The sequence below is a fragment of the Vulpes lagopus genome, chromosome 6 (genome assembly GCF_018345385.1).
Source record: "Vulpes lagopus strain Blue_001 chromosome 6, ASM1834538v1, whole genome shotgun sequence".
NCBI classification, from domain to species: Eukaryota; Metazoa; Chordata; class Mammalia; order Carnivora; family Canidae; genus Vulpes; species Vulpes lagopus.
This window is the reverse complement of record NC_054829.1, coordinates 82,754,471-82,760,061: the sequence shown is the minus strand read 5'-3', so window position 1 is coordinate 82,760,061 and position 5,591 is coordinate 82,754,471.

The window sequence follows — 5,591 nt, the reverse complement described above, 5'->3', positions numbered from 1 at the left end:
AGTCAGCGAAGGAACGATCGGCGACTCTCCACTGACACCCTAACACTCTGGCCTCACTAAATGTCTATCACAGTTGTGGCAACTATGATTTCTGTCTTGTCAGACCTACAATTCATCTACTAAGTGTGTGCAGTGTGATTTGAACCAGGGGACAAAGAAATACATTCCCTTTTTGTTTTAAAAAGAAATGAATTCCTTCCAGTGTTAGTGTGAACTTTTGCAACTGTGTCTTGTGAGTACTTTCCTGTCAACTTTTTCTACGTGTCAATCTGGGGAAAGAGAGGAATGTAGAGAGAAGTCAGTTTTTCAAGATTTGCACCAAGTCACACAGCACTTTTTTCCTCATACAGATGAGAGAGATGCCCTGCCCTTGCTTACAGTAATGCTAACAGCATAGGTGATGGGCCCTGTGTCACTTCTCCACCCAGGGGCTAATTCTAATTTTTTTTAAAGATTTTATTTATTCATGAGAGACACAGAGACAGAGAGAGACAAACACAGAGACAGAGACACAGGCAGAGGGAGAAGCAGGCTCCACGCAGGGAGCCCAACGTGGGACTCGATCCCGGTTCTCCAGGATCACACCCTGGGCCGAAGGCAGCGCTAAACCGCTGCGCCACCCAGGGATCTCCGCTAATTTTAATTTTTGCTTCACCCTCACCCTGAGTGTATTCAAACAGACACACTTCACAGTGTGTTTCCCAGACTGTGTAAACACTGAAACCAGTTTCAGCTGGTCTGGGTGGGGATCTGACTTTCTACTCGCAATTCTACTGAACCCACCTGTGCGGTAACTGAACCCTCCTGCAGAACAAAACAAGCTTGAATGTGTCTGGCTGCAGTCAACATAGTTAAGGATATGGTCCTGAAACTTAGTTTTCAGAGGAAAATAAAGTGTGTGACGCCTTCCACTCCCCCACCCTCGCCGCAGCTGACGTGAAGTTCCTGTGTGTTATTCTAGCAAAGCACCTGTTTGCTCCTAGGGTGTGTGGTGGCTTGTGATCTCCTGACTCCCCGCCCCAGAGTCAGCTCAGGAGAGGACTGGCTGTCTTGGATCACATTCACTACAGTGTACTGGATGCCTCCTAGCTCAGGAAGTGCTTGACAAATACGTGTTTGACGACCAGGCCGCTGACAACCTTCTATAGCTGCAATCAACATATGTGGGAACATCTAAAAGAGCACCGCATTTCATCCGAACCCTGAGTACCATCCTTGACTTTCCCAGCTTTGTGACTCTGGAAGAGTTACCCAGCCTTTCTGAGCCTTTATTTCTCCATCTATCTCTATCATTATAAGGATGATAAAAATACTATCCTCTAGGGCATTTCTAAGTACCACATGTGATTACGAGCTTGAAAGTACCTTGTAGATACTCTGTGGACATCAGCCAAAATCAGTGAAGTGGTCAACATTTTAGCGTTGGGATTATAAAAGAACTTTGTGGTGGAAAATAAGACAAGTAATCCCTCACTCATTTTTGCTTCTTAAAGCATTCGGCATCATTGCCCTGGCTTCCTTTATAGAAACTTTATACTGCATCGTCTCCAGGTATGGTTTCCTCTTTTTCTTCTGCGTTCTTGGACTCTATCCTTCCAGCTGTCTTTGCTCTCTTGCCTTTCTCCTTTCTCAATATTTCTGGAGGGACTGCAGTGCGCCAAGCAACATACTCCTAGTAGGAAGCAAAACAGATGTACAGGCTGCTCTGTTGGGGTTGTTAAAAAGAAAACCACAGGCCCAAGATAGAGTCACTTATGCCAGACCAAGTCACCAAACTGAGGCTAAGTGTTCAGCATGACTGCAGTTTCAAAGTCCACTGGAAGTGTAATTTTAACTGCTCCATAAGGAATGTTCTGGTAAGCCCCAAAGAGGCAATCTGTCAGATACACCCTCCAGATCCCAAAGAGGAAGCTGAAGTAATCCACATGATGAAATCCCTGTTCTTGCCCCCTTCAAGTAATACTAACAGAATAGATGAAAGGGGGATGCCTGGGTGGCTCAGTGGTTGAGCATCTGCCATCAGCTCAGGGCATGATTCGGGGGTCCTGGAATCGAGTTCCGCTTAGGGCTCCCCATGGGGAGCCTGCTTCTCCCTCTGCCTATGTCTCTGTGTCTTTCATGAATAAATAAATAAAATCTTAAAAAAAAAAAAAAAAAAAAAGAAGAAGAAGAATAGATGAAAGGGACCATGACTGAAATAATTCTATCTTTTCTTTTCCCTGGGAGGTTATTAAAACCTTCCTTTTTTTTTTACAACTCCTCAGAGCATTGCTCTACTTACTAGGTGGGTTACTGCCAGATTCATGAATTGTTTAATAAAGGGAATTCAAGCTTCAGATTTCCTCCATCAAATTGTGTTTTTCCACAGGTGTGGATCAAGTCATCACCGCCAGGTCTGGACTTGCAGTAACAGCTCTCCACAGGGAACCCGGGGCCATGCCTAGGGAGACAGAAGGCCACGGAGGCAAAGATCTGAAGGAGGAGTCTATTCAGTAAACTTTTGGAGTCATTTTCAGTAGAGTTTGACTGAGTTATCTTCTTACTATTTTTATCCTATTATTTTTCTATGTATACCGTTAATTTCAACTTTTACCTTTATTTATTAATTGAAATTAATCCAATTTCCTGATTGACTTTTTTGACATTTTAAGATGAATATTTAGTTCTTTTATTTTTTGGTTTTACTTTTAAATCGCTAAGCCATCTTGAAACTCTGAATGTTCCTTTTAGTATTACTTTCAGGATCCCTTAGGTCTCAAGAAAAAGTAGTTTGCTTTTCATTGGTTTCTAGAGAATGAATGGATTCCCATTTCTTTTCTCTTTAATCCAAGACTTGCCTCGGAATTTGTGCCTTCACTTCCAACTATTTAAGGCTTTTAGATCATATTCATCGTGTACCTTTAATTTTTCATTTTTATGAAAAATTTGTCTTTATGTGTGGCAGGTAAGAAATCCTTATATGTGTTATCTCAAGTTATTTGATTATATTATTTGGTTCATCTGAATAAAGTTTTGACTGTTAAAACATTGTGTTACTTGTTGAGTTGAATGATTATTTTGATGATGAATTCTGGATGACTGGGAGCAAGGTATTTTGAAATCTCTCATTAATTTTACAAGGTCTCCTTCCTGCCTTTATGTATTTAGCTGCTTATGTTCTTTGATGTCTCCCTTGACTGTTTTATCTTCTTTATTATTTGTGCCTTTTATAACTCCAGACAAATGTTCCCTACACTCTAAGTGCTATTAGCCTGAAGTTCTACTTTGTCTGAGATTAATGTTACCGCTCCCGCTTTCATTTGTCTTCATTGGTCCAGTGTCTCTTTGCTCACCATTTTATCATAATCATATTTGAAGTATGAATCAATATGTCCAATGGGCCATATCTTTGCATGAATGCTTTTCTAGGACTTTACCTTAGCCCACTGAGTTCATCATTTCCTCCCTAAAACCCTTTTTTCTTCTTTCTTTTCCATCTTGGTCATGATGGAAAGCTCTTGTTTCACTTGTTTGTTCTTTTTTTTCTTAAAGATTTTATTTATTTATTCATGAGAGACACAGAGAGAGAGGCAGAGACACAGGCAGATGGAGAGGCAGGCTCTCTTCAGGGAGCCTGATGCAGGACTCAATCCTGGGACCCCGGGGTCACGACCTGAGCCAAGGCAGCCGCTCAACCACTGAGCAGCCCAGGTGCCCCTCACTTGTCTGTTCTGAATGGAGTATCCAGATCCCCTTTGGCGGCCAGTCCCTCCCCTTAGGCCCAGCCTAGGAGCTCTGCATGGTGTTTCCTTGTGCCCACTTCAGGATGGGCAAGTGATTGCCACAGGACAAGTAGACATCACCTTCTACTAGACTTAGAGACCCAAACACAACAACTTTAGTACAAATAGGTCCAAAGAGATAGTGGCTGTTTTTCAGAAGAAGCTCTTTAGAGCTCAGACTTGGAAACCAGACCGCTGGCTCAAATCCTTCCTCTGTCTCTCATTTGCAACTTCAGGCTAGTTACTTAATCTGCCTCAGTTTTCCTACCTACCTCATTCTTGTGAAGATTACAATTATCAATTTATGTAAAAAAAATTAGGGGATCCCTGGGTGGCTCAGCGGTTTAACGCCTGCCTTTGGCCCAGGACGTGGTCCTGGAGTGGGATCGAGTCCCGTGTTGGGCTCCCGGCATGGAGCCTGCTTCTCCCTCTGCCTGTGTCTCTGCCTCTCTCTCTCTCTCTCTATGTCTATCATAAATAAATAAATAAATAAATAAATAAATAAATAAATAAATAAATAAATCTTTAAAAAAAAATTAGAAGAGGGGGTACCTGGCTGGCTCAATCTATAGAGCACGTGACCTTTTATCTCAGCATTGTGAGTTCAAGCCCCACGTTGTGTGTGGAGCCAACTTAAAAAAAAAATGAGAACAGTACTTATAATACAGTGTGCAGATATGGATGTTAACTATTGTCAATTTCTTGTGCCCCAGGACCTGGGAGGACAACAGTCCAGGGCATGTGAATTCTGAGCAGAAGTGTAGTCAGCATGAAGAAGAGGGGAGGCAGTGGGAGGACAGACCAGGCCCTTCACAGGGGTGAGCCCTGCAACAAATTGGTCCCAAAGCTGGTCATGCCCAGGATTTTTCAGACATTAGGCAATGAATCCCTTTTTTGTTTAATATTCTGTGACTAAGTCAGAAAACCTTAAATTATACAACTACTAAGCAAAGTGCCAGGCCAGCAGCTTAGATTGCCCCCTCTCCCTCACTGCACACATGCTATGTGGCAAGTCTGCATGGCCTCCTTCCTCAATTTGTTCTCATTATGATGCCTTTTCTCCACTTCCCTAACTCAGGGTTGAAGAAAGAAAATCGGTGTTTGTGAATACCGGCTACATACTTAGAGACTGTGAGGACATGTTCACTTTTGAATCCTGAAAATAGCCCTGTGAGGAATCAGAAGCTCAGAGACAGTGACTAACTAGTCCAAGGCCACACAGCCTTGGTGATTCTAGCTCCAGAGGCCACACTTAGTGCCACTCTGCCATACTGTCTGGATAAATATTTGCTGGGTGGCTAACCCCAGGAGCAGGACCTATGGAATTCATTGCAAGCAGTCCTCCACATGGCCCAGACCAGTGGTTATTTAGTCCCTTTTGACTAAATGGCAATGACCTTGAAAATGGCAATGGCCCTAATGCAGTTCACTCATGTCAGATGTCACACACAGCCGCCCTGACTATGTTTCTCAGGGAACTGGTCATCTATCACTAAATCTACCCATCCTCAGCCCCAAAGCTTGCTGAGCCCTTTTGCAGAGAGAGAAGCAACAGAAGCGAGGTTGTGGCCATGCCACTTCCCTTAATCAATCATGAAAAGACTAACAAATGGCCTGGTGGTTTTCCCAGCATGAATTCACACATAGGTACACACATGCATGCATACAAACAATCCAGGCTGCCAATCTGTCTTGAAAATACAGCATTCCATGGAGACTTTCCTGAATAGTCCTGTAAAACTATCTCCATCTCTATTCCTTGGCTTTGCACGTTGTCCAATAGAATGTTTATTGCTTGTTCTGCGGTCACCCCCTCTTAGTTCCTTAAAA